Here is a 16,463-nt window from a genome sequence, read left to right as displayed (position 1 = left end):
CGGGCCGGAGGAAAGCGAGAGGGCGCGAGCCGGGCTGGCGCGCGTGCGCGTCGCCGGGGAGGAGGAGGAGCGCGCGGGCGGGAGCTACCGAAGGGGGAGGGGCGGGCGGCGGCGGCGGCGTGGAGTCCGCGCGAGCAGGGGCGGTTAGCTGGGGCGGGAGGAGAGAGAATAAAGGTGGACCGCGTGCCCCCAGCCTTTGGAGTGGGTAAGGGGCAGCGCGGGCGCTCACGCGCGCCAAGGACTTAAGAGTCTGGTTCTCTAACAGCTGTAGAGGCTGCCGGCCGCGGTCGCTCCACAATGAGCGTGTGAAGCTGTGGGGGAGGAGCCGAGACGGCCGACAGGAAGGAAGAGCCGGCTGCCCCGCCCACGCCGCTGGCGTAGCCTGAGATGCCTCCGCAGTAGGTGAGCTGTCACGACGTAGCGTGCAGTCCTTCCGCCATTTGTGGCCCCGTGGGCGGGGTCAAAGTGCAAAAAAAAAAAAAAAAATCCAGGGACTAGACAAGCTGCTGTTCTTTGGTAGTTGGTAGGTCTCATGAGGAGCTACTTTCGGCCTTATCTGCTTTAAAAAAAACGATGGGCTTTAAATTTATCAGCTTGAGCACGCCGATCTTTGCAGATAAATCTATTCCTAATGCTAAATAATTTTAAACTTCAATGATTTTAAACCTAAATGGCTTGTTTCTCCAAGCCCTGAAATGAACCCTTAAACTGTAGTAATAGACAGCTCTGAAGGCCGAAGATCCCAGGGTCTAGTTCAAAATGCTGCACCTCACTCTGCAGTAAAGACAGCCTTCATTCGTTTAAAATTAGGCATTGGGACGTTAGGCTAGATGCTCCGTATACAACTGTCATTAAACCCACTTTCTGCCCTCAGAGTTCAAACCAGTGGTAGATTCAGACAATGCGATGACATTAGGTGAAGCACAGGGCACTATGAAAGCAGATAGGAGTAACACCTAATCAAGTGTTGGGTAATGGATTTCTAGACAGGGGGAATAGGATGGGACGAGCTAAGAAAATACAATTAAAGGGGGATGAAGTTAAAAAACAACAACACAAAAACTGGAGAGGTAAGCAACCTAAGATTTTTAAAGAGACAGACATTAACCTTAAAGCAGCCTTTTACATAAAATGAAGAAATCAGAGTTGTATTTTTAAAGGGTTACTCATGGCAATGGATCAATGTTTCTCCCCTCCCTTCCTCTCTCTAAAAATCAAGAATAAGCCCTGACTGTTATTCTCAGTGGTTAGAGCGTCTGCCTGAGCACGGAAGAGTCACAGGTTCCATTCTGGTCAAGGGCATGTACCTGGGTTGCAGTTTCAATCTGAGTCGGGTAAGGCGTGGGGAGGCAACCAATCCATGTGCCTCACGTCAGTGTTTGTTTCTCTTTCTCTTCTTCCCTCTGTCCTTTACTCCCTTTCTCCCTCCCACTCTCTAAAAAAAAAATCAATGGAAAAAATATCCTCAGGTGAAGATTAATAAAATCAATAAAAGTAAAGTAAAATCAAGGATTACTCATTGCTATGTGGAGAATGGGAGATGGGTCTGTGGTCTTAGTCCCAGGGAAACGTTTACTATCTCAGTCTCTCTTCACTCTGGGCATTAGCATGAGAATGCTTCTCCAACCCTCTCCTCCAAACACCCACACACCTAGATAAAAATCTGCCTTACTCTTTGAGAAGTATTCCTTCACTCCTGCCTCACTCCTAGCTTCAAGTGTGTTAGTCTCCCTTCCTGTGTGTTTGCCCAGCCATTTGCCTCACTTTATCTAAGAGTTCCTTGAATTCTGTCTTCTTACTCTTACTGCTCCTTCTGCAGGACCTGGCCAATGCAGGCAGCCAATTAAATACTTGTGAAGTGGCCCTAGCTGGTTTGGCTCAGTGGATAGAGCATCAGTTTGCGGACTGAAGGGTCCCATGTTTGATTCCAGTCAAGGGCACATACCTGGGTTGCAGGCTTGATCCCCCATGGGGGGCATGCAGAAGGCAGCCAATCAATGACTCTTTCTCATCATTGATGTTTCTACCTCTTTCTCTCTGAAATCAATGAAAATATATTTAAAAAAATACTTGTTAAGTGAATGAATCCGAGTGGTATTTTAAAGACCATGTCTCCTGGATGCCTGAATAACACAGTCCAGCTTTCTCCTGGGATTAACTGTATCACCTGGTGCCATGCCACCTCTCCAGCCTCCTTATGGGCACCTCTGCCTCCCCCTTCTACATCCTGCTTCCACACTCAAATTTTAAGTTTTAGCCCCATTAAACTTCCATTTCCACAACATGCCTTGCCCTTACTCAACTCTGCCTCTACACGTGCTATTTTTTCACCTACTTTCTTATTTTTCAAGCTTAGGTGTCAGTCCTTTTGAACATCCTGCCATTGGCTTCCTTCTCCAGGCTCTCTGAGCACTGATGGTTTCTTATGTGCTCTCCTTTCTACTGGAGGCTAACGTCATTAAAGGACTGTATTTTACTCATTTCCCTATCTGTGTCTAACTCAGTGGCTGGTAAACATTCAACTGGTAAGTGAATGAAATGTTTTACTATATATAATTTAGAAAATATATCACTGATTTGGTATGGAATAATTTCCATGATATATTAAGTGAAGAAAGCAAAATTCAATAGTATAAACGATGCTACCTTTTATGCAAGGAAGAAGGGGAAATAAAACAAATGTGTAATGAACAACATAAACTGATGAACAAAAATAGAGCCAGAGTCATAGAAGCATCGAACAGACTATCCAACCTAAGAGGGAAGGCAGGGTAGGGGGGCAGGGGGTTAAGAGATCAACCAAAGGACTTGTATGAGCATAACCAATGGACACTGACAGTAGCGGGGTGAGGGTATGTGCTGGGGGTGGGAGCAGCTGGGGAGAGGTCAACGGAGGGAAAGGGAGACTTATGTAATACTTTAAACAATAAAGAATTTTTTATGTTTTTTTAAAATATATTTTATTGATTTTTTACAGAGAGGAAGGGAGAGAGAGAGAGTTAGAAACATTGATGAGAGAAACATCGATCAGCTGCCTCCTGCACACCTCCTACTGGGGATGTGCCTGCAACCAAGGTACATGCCCTTGACCGGAATCGAACCTGGGACCCTTGCGTCTGCAGGCCGACGCTCTATCCACTGAGCCAAACCGGTTAGGGCAGTGGTTGGCAAACTGCGGCTCGTGAGCCGCGGTTTGCCGCTCTATTGACTAATGAGTTTGCCGACCACTGACCTAGACTCTTGATTCCAATAATTACAGGCTGTTGTTATTCCTTATGATTAAGCCCCGCAAGCCGCAGTTTGCCGACCACTAGGTTAGGGCAACAAAGAATTTTTTAAAACAAATGTGTGGCCTGGCTGGAGTAGCTCAGTTGCCTGAGTATTGTCCTGTGCACCAAAAGCTTGTCGGCTCACTTCCCAGTCAGGGCACATACCTGTGTTTTAGGTTCAATCCCTGGTCATGGCACACATGGAAGGCAACCAATCGATGTTCCCCTCTACCATCTCCTAAGCATGTCCTCAGGTGAGGATTAAAAAAAAGAAAAGAAATGTGTCTGCAAATTTTTGCAGAGGAAAAACTCAAGAAGGATAACCCCCAAACTAATAAAATTGGTTACCTATGAGGGGCAGGGAAAATGAAGGATCATTGGTTGTTGGGTTACATCCTTTAAAAATGTTCTTATTGATTTTGAGAGAAAGGGAGAGGGACAGAGAGAAATGTCGATGAGAGAAACATTGACTGGCTGCCTCCTGAACACCACCTACTGAGGATTGAGCCCCAAAGCCAGGCTGTACCCTGATCAGGAATCAAATCAGTGACCTCTCAGTGCATGGGTCAATGGTCAACCACTGAGCCAGGTTGGTTGGGTGGGTTACATTCTTGAAAGAAGCTACAGAGCTCTGACTGGGGAGGGTGAACTTCCTTGAGTATGTTTTGACCTTTTAAATCATGTTAATGGTCAATATATTAAAAGGCGGGGGGGAGCCCTAGCTGGTTTGGCTCAGTGGATAGAGCGTCAGCCTGCAGTCTGAAGGGTCCCAGGTTCGATTCCAGTCAAGGGCACATACCCAAATTGCAGGCTCAATCCCCAGTAGGCAGGAGGCAGCCGATCAATGATTCTCATCATTGATGTTCCTATCTCCCCTCTCTCCCTTCTCTGAAATAAATAAAAATATATTTTAAAAAAATTTAGTGGGGATTAGAATGGGAAGCATAGAATTTATGGAAAAAATAAGATAGGTACACTTACACATGCCTAGTTCCCAGATCTTGCTTTCTACATGTTCCACAGAAAGGACCAGGACTCCTTGAAGAAATGGCTGGTTGCAGCCTGGGCAGGAGCAAGGAAAATAGCAGATAAGCTTGGGACATTTTGTTGGGCTAGGAAATAAGTATTAAAAAAAAATTATAAGGGCCACAAAAAGACACAGGAGCCAGCTTGAAAAAGCCAAATCTGGCACAATTTGAGCATCAAAAAAAGTACAGTAATAGATGATAACTCACTGAATAAAAGAACCCATGCATTCATACTGTTAGTATACATACACATATGTGCATATACACATAGAAGAAACATACAGGAGAAATAATTAGGCTATTCTTCAAAAATGTCCATGGCATGGGAGAGAAAGGTTGAGGAAACATCCCAGATTAAAGGAGGCTAAAGTGGCTAAAAACTAAATGAAATACTTGATCCTGGCATAAATTCAGGGGGAAAATTGCTATAAAAGACACTGATGAATTTGGAGTATAGGCTATAAAGTATTATATCCTTTTACTATTTCTGAGTGTGATGGCTGTAAATATGTAAGCATTTATGCATAGTAAATATGCAATGAAGTATTATGTGCAAAAGGATACATGCCACCTACTATTAAATAGTTCAAGTTTATAGATTATATGTAGGATGTCCCCAAAATGTATACAAACACTTTGAATAATTATAAAGGCAGTGTTTGTTAAAATACATATCATTTTCAAAATTGAGCTAATCAGCTACTATAGTGTGTATATATATACTAGAGGCCCGGTGCATGAAATTCGTGCATGGGGGCGTGGTGGGTGGTGTCCCTCAGCCCAGCCTGCACCCTCCAATCTGGGACCCCTCGAGGGATGTCCACTGGGATCGGGCCTAAACAGGCAGTCGGACATCCCTCTCACAATCCAGGACTGCTGGCTCCCAACTGCTCGCCTGCCTGCCTTCCTGATTACCCCTAACAACTTCTGCCTGCCAGCCTGATCACCCCCTAACCACTCCCCTGCCAGCCTGATTGATGCCTAACTGCTCCCTTGCCAGCCTGTTTGCCCCTGACTTCCCCTGCAGGCCTGGTCACCCCTAACTGCCCTCCCCTGCAGGCCTGGTACCCCACAACTGCTCTCCCCTGCAGGCCTGGGTCCCCCGCAACTTCCCTTCCCTGCAGACCCAGTCACCCCCAACTTCCCTCCTCTGCTGGCCGGGTCACCCCTAACTGCCCTCCCCAGCAGGCTTGATTGCCCCCAACTGCCCTCCCTTGCAGGCCTGGTCCCTCCCAACTGCCCTCCCCTGCTGGCCTGATCACCCACAACTGCCCTCTCTTGCAGGCCTGGTTCCTCCCAACTGCCCTCCCCTGCTGGCCATCTTGTGGTGGCCATCTTGTGGTGGCCATCTTGTGTCCACATGGGGGCAGGATCTTTGACCACATGGGGGCAGCCATCTTGTATGTTGGAGTGATGGTCAATCTGCATATTACTCTTTTATTAGATAGGATAGAGGCCTGGTGCACAGGTGGGGGCCAGCTGGTTTGCCCTGAAGGGTGTCCCGGATCAGGGTGGGGGTTCCCTTGGTGCGTGGGGCAGCCTGGGTGAGGGGCCTGTGGTGGTTTGCAGGCTGGCCACGCCCCCTGGCGACCCAAGCAGAGGCCCTGGTATCTGGGGTTTATTTATCTTCTACAATTGAAACTTTGTAGCCTGGAGCGGAGCCAAGCCTTCTGCTCACTCCGTGGCAGCAGCCATTTATATTGGAATTTATGTATCTTCTATCATTGAAACTTTGTAGCCTTAAGCGGAGGCCTGGGCTGGCCAGGGTGTGCGGAAAGCTTGGCTTCCTCCATCACTGGGTGCAACCCTAGCCTCCTGCTCTTTCCAGCTCCGTGGCTTCCGCCATTTCTGTTTGGTTTTATGTATCTTCTACCATTGAAACTTTGTAGCCTTGAGTGGAGGCCTAGGCCGGCAAGGGCAGGTGGAAAGCTTGGCTTCCTCCATTGCCAGGGAAACCCAAGCCTCCCTCCTGCTCTCCATGGCAGCAGCCATCTTGGTTGGGTTTATTTGCATATTTGCTCCTGATTGGCTGGTGGGCGTGGCTTATGGGTGTAGCGCAATGATGGTTAATTTGCATATTACTCTTTTATTAGATAGGATTTTAGGACACCATATATATTCAGTAGAGCTCAAAGTTGCCAAGATGGTAAGCATAAATTCTACAAGTGGGTTATCCTATCGAATAAAAGAGTAATATGCAAATTAACCATCACTCTGTACACCACAAGCCATGCCCACCAGCCAATCAGGAATGAGTATGCAAATTAACCCAACCAAGATGGCTGTGGCCACGGAGTGAGCAGGAAGCTTGGGTTTCCCCAGCAAAGGAGGAGGCCAAGCTTTCCACACACCCTGGCTGGCCCAGGCCTCCACTTAAGGCTACAAAGTTTCAATTATAGAAGATAAATAAATCCCAACAAAAATGGCGGCAGCCACGGAAGCCAAGTGGAAGTTGCAGGGGCTTTCACTTAGCCCTTCCTGCAACTCAAGCCTCCTGCTCTCTCCAGCTCCCCGCAGGCCTAACCCATCAGTCAGACATCCCCCAAGGGCTCCCGGACTGTGAGGGCGCAGGCCGGGCTGAGGGGACCCCCCTGAGTGCACAAATTTTGTGCACCAGACCTCTAGTTAAGTATAATAGAAGAGCAAGATGTATTTTCCATGATTCTCAGACCCATGTAGTCTGACTGTAGTGGGGACAGCACCAGATAATGGTCACTGATGAAAGTATGTACTGGGGATAAACATCCTCCTTCAGATCACTCCTACTGTTGCTATTAGACTCAAAACAACCCTATCCTTTCAGAGTGTGGTCTCCTGAGTGATCTATAGCTGAGTCTTTTTTCTTTTTAATTAAAGTTTTACATATGTCTCCTTTTTCCCTAATTGACCCCCCCCCCAGCCATTCCCACCCCAGGCAAGCCCCCACTGCCCCAGTGTCTGTGTCTATTGTTTATGCTAATATGCATGCATACAAGTCCTTTGGTTGCTCTCTAACACCCTCACTTCCCTACCATTTGTCTCTAGATCGATCTATTCTTGTTCATCAAATTATGTTGATCATTATATCCCACATGAGTTAGATCATGTGATATTTATCTTTCTCGGACTGGCTTATTTTGCTTAGCATAATGTTCTCCATTTCCACCCATGTTGTTGCAAATATAACTGAGTCTTTACTAAGCCAGTCCACCATACCAGGGACCATGATGATTTGTTGCAGTAAGGACACCACTGCATCTGAGACAGCAGCTACAATTGGAGTCACCAACTGATGAAGTTTACAAGAGTTCACAGTCATGCTTTAAGATTCCATCTGATGCCTGCACAGGTCAGATTCCTGCCCATTCAAGTCTCCCAGCATGGCATTGACCTCTGCAATTCCCCCAGGGATGTGATATTGCTTCCAGTTAAATATCTTGATAGGGAGTGGAAGTTGCAGGGGCTTTCACTTAGCCCTTCCTGCAATAATGTCCTCACTCCATGGGCCATCCCCAGTGTGGGGATTCTGCCAGTTGCCACCAATATCTATTCCAGTTGTACCCTCAGGAACTTGGAAATAACCACAGAGTGGGACCATGAATCAGCTGATCCCTCTGTGAGTTGGGCTGGAGCTAAGACTCCCACCTGTTACTTGACCACTTTAAGCCCCCACTTTGATGGGCCGCAGTGGTATTTGGATCCTCAGAAACTAGTGTCCATTCAGAGCCAGTATCTAGTAGTCCTCGAAAGGTGTGGGTATTTTCAATTCCTTCCTCAAGGAGACCGAACCTCCCCTTCAATCAAGGGGCTCTGGATCCATGCTGACTTAGGTCTGTGAACTTGGAGAAACCATGGCTCTCCACTGTGGTTGCTCAAGTCAGGATTTTGGCTACCAGACCAAGTTTTTGTTTTTTTTACTCTTTCATAGATCACTCAATTCTCTCTCTTTCCCCCATTCTTTAGCAGGCTGTGCACATATTTTTTCTTAGGAACATGATGACAAATTAACTGCCGCCAAAGATTACTGGGGCCAACACAGTCTGATTGCGGGTGTGTCTCTGCTGCCCTTTACAGCAGATGCATCCATCTTGCCTTGGTGGTAATACTGTCATTTGGCCTCTGCTACTGCAGATTCTCATTATCCCCACTGAAATCAGGGAGCCCATTTGGGAGGTGGCATCCTCTGTGGTAATACTTGGCTTACACAAACAGCAACAACAGAGCTTTTCAATGCTGCTGGTGTTTTCCTCACTAGTGTATTTTTCAATGCTGTAGTGAAGGAAGAGTCTCTTAGACCTGGTGGAATATCCTTAGGGGATGAGTATGTTGATTTCACATGATAAATATGCTCTAATATTCCTACCTCCCTAAGCCTTTGGGTTTCAATTGAATCATCGATCCAATGCTTTGTTCACGCCCCACACTAGGGATTGAGCCTGCAACCCGGACATGTGCCCTGACCAGGAATCAAACCGTGACCTCCTTGTTCATATGTCGACACTCAACCACTGAGCCACGCTGGCCAGGCTCTTCATTGATGTTTCTGTCTCTCCCTTTCCCGTCCTCAGAAATCAGTAAAATTAATTTAAAAAATAATAATACGAAAAGAAAAAATTTAAAAAGACATCCCTGTTCCAAGTTTCAGAATTCCATTTTTTCCTAATCAGTGCCCAGAATTACACATAAGAAACTTGTGAAATTGTGAATTCAATAGTCATTGTAATGTATAAACTCTCAGAATTAATTTTTTAAAACAGTGTAATTGATCCTTAGCTGGTTTGCTCAGTGGACAGAGCATCGTCGGCCTGTGGACCCAAGGGTCTCGTGTTGGATTCTGGTCAAGGGCACATACCTCGGTTGCAGGCTCCTCCCCGGACTGGGGCCCTGGTCAGGGCTTGTGCAGGAGGCAACCAATTGATGTGTTTCTTTCACATCAATATTTCTCTGTTTCCCTCTCTCTTCCACTCTCTCAAAAAATCAATGGAAAAATATCCTCGAGTGAGGATAAATAAATATAACAGTGCAATTATGGTATAATTAACAGACAATAAACTGCATGTATTTAAAGTGTAAAATTTTATATGTTGACATGTGTGCACCCATGAAACCATCACACCATCATAGTAGTGAACATATCTATCCCCCCAAAAGTTTCCTTGTGACCTTTGTAATCTCTCCCATTTGCCCCTTCTTCCAGCCCCCAACCACCCTCCAACCTCTTTTCCAGTCACCACCTTCAGAACACCTCAGTTTCCAAGACCAGCCAACACTGTTTTTTGACTTAACTTCTTATTGTCAGACAACCATGAGCTCCCAAATTCGTCAGAATTATTCCATTGAGGTGGAGACCGCCATCATTCACCCGGTCACCCTGCATCTGCGACCTCCGACACCTACCTCTGTCTGAGCTTCTATTTCAACCATGACAATGTGGCTTTGGAGGGCGTGGTCCACTTCTGCAAGTTGGGAGCGCTCAGCATCTCTTAAAGTTGCAAAACCAGCCCTGGTGGGTTTTGCTCAGTGGATAGAGCATCGTCCCACAGACTGAAGGGTCCTGGGTTTGATTCCGGTCAAAGGCAGGTACCTCGGTTTCAGGCTCAATCCCTGGCCCCTGTTGGGGTGCATGCGGGAGGCAACCAATTGATGTGTCTCTTTCATATTGATGTTTCTGTCTCTTCCCCTCCCTTCCACTCTCTGAAAAATCAATGGAAAAATATCCTCGGGTGAGGACTAACAACAACAAAAGATGCAAAACCAGTGAGGTGGCTGAGTTCTCTTGGGAAGATGGCTGCCACAAGATGGCCAGCAGGGGAGGGCAGTTGTGGGCCGTCAGGCCAGCAGGGGAGGGCAGTTGTGGGCTGTCAGGACAGCAGGGAAGGGCAGTTGGGAGGGACCAGGCCTGCAAGGGAGGGCAGTTGGGGGCAATCAGGCCAGCAGGGGAGGGCAGTTGGGGGTGATAAGGCCTGCAGGGGAAAGCAGTTAGGGGTGACCGGGCCGGCATAGGAGGGCAGTTGGGGGTGATGAGGCCTGCAGGGGAGGACAGTTGGGGGTGACCAGGCCTGCAGGGGAGGGCAGTTGGGGGCGACCAGGCCTGCAGGGGATGACAGTTAGGGACAACCAGGCCTGCAGGGGAGGACAGTTAGGGACAACCAGGTCTGCAGGGGAGGGCATTTGGGGGCGACCAGGCCAGCAGGTGAGGGCAGTTAGGGGCAATCGGGCCAGCAGGGGAGCAGTTAGGTCTCAATCAGGATGGCAGTGGAGTGGTTAGGGGCAATCAGGCAGGCAGGCGAGCTGTTGAGAGCAAGCAGTCCTGGATTGTGAGAGGGATGTCCGACTTCCCATTTAGCCGAGGGGTCCCAGATTGGAGAGGGTGCAGGCTGGGCTGAAGGACACACTCCCCGTGCACGAATTTCATGCACCGGGCCTCTAGTTTTTATTTTTTTAATATATTTTATTGATTTTTTACAGAGAGGAAGGGAGAGGGATAGAGAGCCAGAAACATCGATGAGAGAGAAACATCGATCAGCTGCCTCCTGCACACCTCCTACTGGGGATGTGCCCGCAACCAAGGTACGTGCCCTTGACCGGAATCGAACCTGGGACCCTTCAGTCCGCAGGCCAACGCTCTATCCACTGAGCCAAACCGATTTTGGCAAGGGCCTCTAGTTTTTAATGATAACCTTGTTGGATATAGTAATCTTGGTTTCAGATCCCTGCTTTTCAATACCTTGAATACTTCATGCCATTCCCTTCTGGCCTGTAGAGTTTCTGATGAGAAATCAGCTGACAGCCTTATGGGAGTTCTTTTGTAGGTAACATTGCTTTTTTCTTGCTTGTCTTTTTTTCTCCTTGTCTTTAATTTTTGCCATTTTAATTATGATGTGTCTGGGCGTGGGCCGGTTTGGGTTCTTCTTGCTTGAGGTTCTCTGCGCCTCCTGGACTTGTGTGACTTTTTCCTCCATCAGGTTAGAAAATTTTTCTGCCATTTCTTCAACCATGTTCTCTATCCCTTGCTCACTTTCTTTCTCTTCTGGCACACCTATTATGTGAATATTGTTACATTTCATGTTGTCCCACAGCTACCTTAAGCTGTCTTCCTGTTTTTTGTTTTGTTTTTTTTTGTTAATCCTCATCTGAGGATATTTTCCCATTGATTTTTTTAGAGAGTGGAAGAGAGAGGGAAAGACAGAGAGAAACATCGATGTGAGAGAAGCACATCAATTAGTTGCCTCCTGCACACACCCTGGCCAGGGCCCATGCTGGGGAGGAGCCTGAAACCGAGGTACATGCCCCTGACTGGAATTGAACCTGGGACCTTTTGGTACACAGACTGACACTCTAGTCACTGAGCCAAACCAGCTAATTCACTGATCCAATCCTTGTCTTCCTCTAATTTGCTGTGTATTCCTTCCACTGTGTTCTTTATTAGTGCTATGTCAATCTTCTTAGTTACTGTATCTTTTTTCCATGCTGTTGAGCATCTTTGCCATCATTATTCTGAACTCTATGTCTGATAAATTTTATAATCTCCATTGTATTTAGCTCTTCTGGAGAATTCTCTTGTTATTTTGTTTGGGGTTGTGTTTTTGTCTATTTTGGCTGCCTATTTGGGTTTGTGACTATGTATTAGGTAGATATGCTACACCTCCCAACCTCTAGTACAAAGATTCAAAGCCTCCAGAGACCTGCCTCTGCCTGCAGACTGAATTCAGTCTTGAGTAGCCTCAGGCTATCGTCCACAGGTGGGGTGAGAGGTTTTCCAACAGCGTTGGGAAATTGCTTCTCTCTGGAGGCTAATTTTTGTTCTCAGTCTCTTTATGGGCCTGAGACACTCCACAGGGTTGGGCAACTGCCTGACCCCAGTCAAAAAGAACCTGGATAGCAAAGGTCCGTCTGAGAAAGGTGTCCTCCACAGCATGAGGGAATGACTCAGCATAGGAAACCAGGATGCCTGCCTTCCAAGTTCTAACCCCACAGCCCTCAACCCTAGCTTATGCTCACACAGCTCCAGCCCACTCTGCCCTCCCTCTGCTGGAGCCCAAGGTGAGTGGCTACACACGAAATTTTGTGTATTGGCCCTTTAAGAGGGTGCCTGCATTTCCAGCCGGCTCTCCCTGGCAGACAGCAACCCTTCTGTTTTTCACAGCCAGATGTTATGTGAGCCCCTTTCTCAGTTCTGGTGCTCTCTGCTGGGGGGGGGAGGGGGTCCAGCTTGAGGTTTAGATCCCAGAGTTTTCAGTGGCAAACCACACAGCTGGGGTATCTCTCTGGAACTTCTGTAGTATTAAGCACATTCATATTGTTGTGCAATTATCACTACCATCTATCTCCAGAACTCTTTTCATCCTGCAAAACTGAAGTTCTGTACCCATTAAGCAGTAAGTCCCCATTCTCCCTTCCCTTCAGGCCCTGGTAACCACCATTGTACTGTATGTCTCTAGGATTTTGAATACTCTAGGTATGTCATATAAGTGGAATCATACAGTATTTGTCTTTTTAAATATTATTTCATGTAGTAATAATAGCTGCTCTATAGTGTTGATATGGGTTGACAACTGTCAATGGATGTTTCCCTTGATAAGTGGTCACATGGTAATTCTGGATTGTATACTAGACATTTTGGCTGCAAACACATTTTGCTTATCCATTCATTTATAGACAGTTGCCACATTTTGGCTACTGTGAACAATGCTGCTGTGAACCTGGATGTATAAATAACTCTTTGAATCCTTGCTTTCAATTTGTTTGGGGTATATACTTAGAAATGAAATTGTCAAATTACATGGTAATTCTATGTTTAACTTTTTGAAAAATTGCCATACTGTTTTCCAGTGGCTGCACCATTTTACATTTCCACCAGCAATGCATGAGTGTTCAATTTCTCCACATCCTCAACAACACTCTTTGTTGCTGGTTTTTAAATAATAGGCAGCCTAATGGGTGTGAAGTCTCATTATGGTTTTGATTTGCATTTCTCTAATAATTAATGATGAGCATCTTTTCATGTGCTTATTGGCCATTTGTATATCTTTGGAGAAATGTCTACTCAAGTCCTTTGTCCATTTTTGAATGGAGTTTTGTTGTTGAGTTTTAGGAGTTCTCTATATATTCTGGATATGAATTTCTTATCCGATATATTTGCAAACATTTCTCCCATTCTGTGGGTTGCTTTTTCATTCTCTTGATAGTGACCATTGATGGACATTTTAAATTTTAATGAAGTCCAGTCTGCTTTTTCGTTGTTACTTGTGCTTTTGGTGTCATATCCAAAGGTTGCCAAACCCAGTATTGTGACTGTTTTCCCCTATGTTTACTTCTAAGAGTTTTACAGGTTTAGTCCTTACATGTAGGTCTTTGAATTATTCTGGGGCATTTAAGAGGAACTGTCTGGGACTCTAGCAGTCCTCAGCCAAAATGTCCACTGGTTTTCACAGCCAGAAGTGATGGGTACTTTTCCTGGTACTGAAACCCTGGGCTGGGAGGCCTGGTATGGGGCTGGGAGCATTTGCTCCTCAGGGGGTACCCCCACAGCCAAGATATCCCTCCTAATTTTTATCTGCCACATGGGGGTGTGGAACTAGGGCATTCCACATCTCCACCCCTACCAATCTCAGTGTGGCTTCTTCTTTAAGTCCCTAATTGTAGAACTTCCATTCAGCTAGATTGCAGGTTCTGAATGATGACTGTTCTGTAGTTAAGTTGTAATTTTGATGTGGTTGTGGGAGAATGCGAGCACATTTACCTATGCTGACATCTTGACCAGATTATGTATAATCCTTTTAATACACTGTTGGATTTAGTGTGTATAATCCTTTTAATACACTGTTGGATTTAGTTTGCTTGTATTTTGTTGAGGATCTAAGAAATCTTTCCATTTAAAATGTTTATATTATTTCATGTAGCACTGTTATAATAGCTGCTCTATAGTTTTGATATGGGTTGGCAACTGTCAATGGATGTTTCCCTTGAGAAGTGGTCACATAGTGATTCTGGAATGTATCCTGGACATTTTGACTATTATGCTGTGAGACTCAAGATTCTGTTAAAATCCCCTCATGAATATTTTTGTTTCAGCAGGCAATTTAACTTCTAGTCAGAAAGACAGGGCTCTGTAGAAGTTTTAGCCGCCTGTAACACCACTACTGTTACAGCTCTATGGCAGGGCTACCCTTTGGTGAAACAGGAAGAGAAAAATGGTGATTACCCTTCTTCTGAGTGTCCCCTTTTCCTGATTGCTCTGCCGGGAAAGTTTTAGCTGCCAGAGCCAAACTGTTTGTCTTGCAACTTTTGCCTGCCTTAAAGGTTGGAGAAAAAAATATATTTCATACTATGCTCTCTAGTTCACAGGGTCCCTTCCCCTGGACATCTGGCCAGAGCTAAGATGGGTTCTTTTAGGGTTTTGCAACCTGACCTCAGGTAAAAGCCATGAAAAAGAAAATACCAGGAAACACTTCCATATGGATTATTTAAGTTTGGACTCCTTTCCCTAATCTGCTCTTACTTTCCTGTCCTCAAGTAATTTTATTTTCCCCAAGTTTCAGTTGTAATCAGTGGGAGAGAGATGCTTTGGTGTGCTAAAGTCTTGGCCAGCACCAGAGGTTGGAAAGCAATTTGTGAGAACTCATAAATCTGTACTTTCACCAGAGCCAGTACTGTTGTTTTCTATCTAAATTTGCTCAAACTGATGCTGGGAGGTTACATCTGAGAGGAATTTGTGAATTTGAACTTGCTTTCACAAAAAGAGCTGTGTCAGCTACGTTTGCTCAACTTCATGGCAGGAAGTTAGTTTTGAGAATTTATGAATCTGAGCTTAATTTTCACAACAAATGCTTCATTCTTGTTTATCCAGATTTGAAAAATTGTTTTTTATCCTTTAGATTTGCTGGGGAGTTGCTTTTGAGAACTCCTGAATCTGATCTCGTTTTCATAGAGGACTACTGTTTCAGCTGGATCTGTACAATTAACTCATCTTGAGAAGTTAATTTTGTGAGCTCAAATCTGCATTCATTTGCACAACTACTGCGTTTCATCTAAATATGCTCAAACTCATGCTGGAAAATTTCAGTTTTCAAAACACTATCTTTTTTTCATCTAAATTGCTTAAAATTTTGTTTTGTTAATGCTCATCTGAGGATATTTTTCCCACTGGTTTTTAGAGTGGAAGGGAAGGAGATGAACTTTGATGTGAGACACACATGGATAGATAGCCTAGCATAGACTAACTTTTCTTTAAAAAAATTTTTATTAATTTTTTACAGAGAGGAAGGGAGAGGGATAGAGAGGCAGAAACATCGATCAGCTGCTGCCGGAAGCTAATTCCAGCATGTCAGCAGGGCTGAATCATCTGGAGTGGCTGAGGGCATTTCCCCAAACCTGAAAAGGATGCATAAATGATTGCTTGCTGCCAGACAGCTGAGGGCATTTCAATCTTCCTGTTATTGCCTCCTGCTGGCCAAACACCTAAACAGCCATAGGCAGTTTCCCCCAATCTGACAATGGATTCTGTATACTAAACCTTGCCTTTTGATATGTATATCTACCTTGCTTTAGGACAATTTGTGTTAATAAAAAGCAAGGGGTCCAGAGAGACAGAAGAACTTGGTTTCTTTAGCTGTTTTCTCTGGCTCCTCAAAATGCCTTCCAAAATTATGTTTCATCTCTGGACTCATTAGTTTGAAACACACACCGGCATTAAGCTGCCTCCTGCACACCCCCTACTGGGGATGTGCCCGCAACCAAGGTACATGCCTTTGACTGGAATCGAACCTGGGACCCTTCAGTCCGCAGGCTGACACTATCCACTGAGCCAAACCAGTTAGGGCTAACTTTTCTTTTTTTATTTCTAAACATATTTTTATTTATTTCAGAGATGAAAGGAGAAGGATAGAGAAAAAGAGAGAGCACAACATCAATGATGAGAATCATTGGTTGGCTGCCTCCTGCACGCTCCCTACTGGGGATCAAGCCCACAACACGGGCATGTGCTCTGACCAGGAATCGAACTGTGACTTCCTGGTACATGGGTCAACACTCAACCACTGAACCACACAGGCCGGGACCCACTACCATACTTTTGACAACCACTCACTTCAAAATCTTTTGTTTCCTCCCTTCTGTGATAGACTAATAATTGTCCCGTGTCCACTCTCTGTCTTTTATTTACAGATCTCCCCAAATTTTGTTGTTT

General features: G+C 45.5%; 1 long non-coding RNA gene across 1 annotated transcript in view; it reads left to right on the top strand.

Annotated features, from left to right (window-relative positions):
* LOC308253405 overlaps positions 1–16,463 on the top strand; it is a 33,829-nt gene that overhangs the window by 974 nt on the left and 16,392 nt on the right. The window contains exon 2 of the long non-coding RNA XR_013961130.1: positions 266–402. This is a non-coding gene — a long non-coding RNA (uncharacterized lncRNA). The remainder of the gene's footprint in view (positions 1–265; positions 403–16,463) is intronic.

Source organism: Plecotus auritus (assembly GCF_963455305.1).
Source record: "Plecotus auritus genome assembly, chromosome: 7".
NCBI lineage: Eukaryota > Metazoa > Chordata > Mammalia > Chiroptera > Vespertilionidae > Plecotus > Plecotus auritus.
This window is presented reverse-complemented; position numbering and strand designations above follow the sequence as displayed.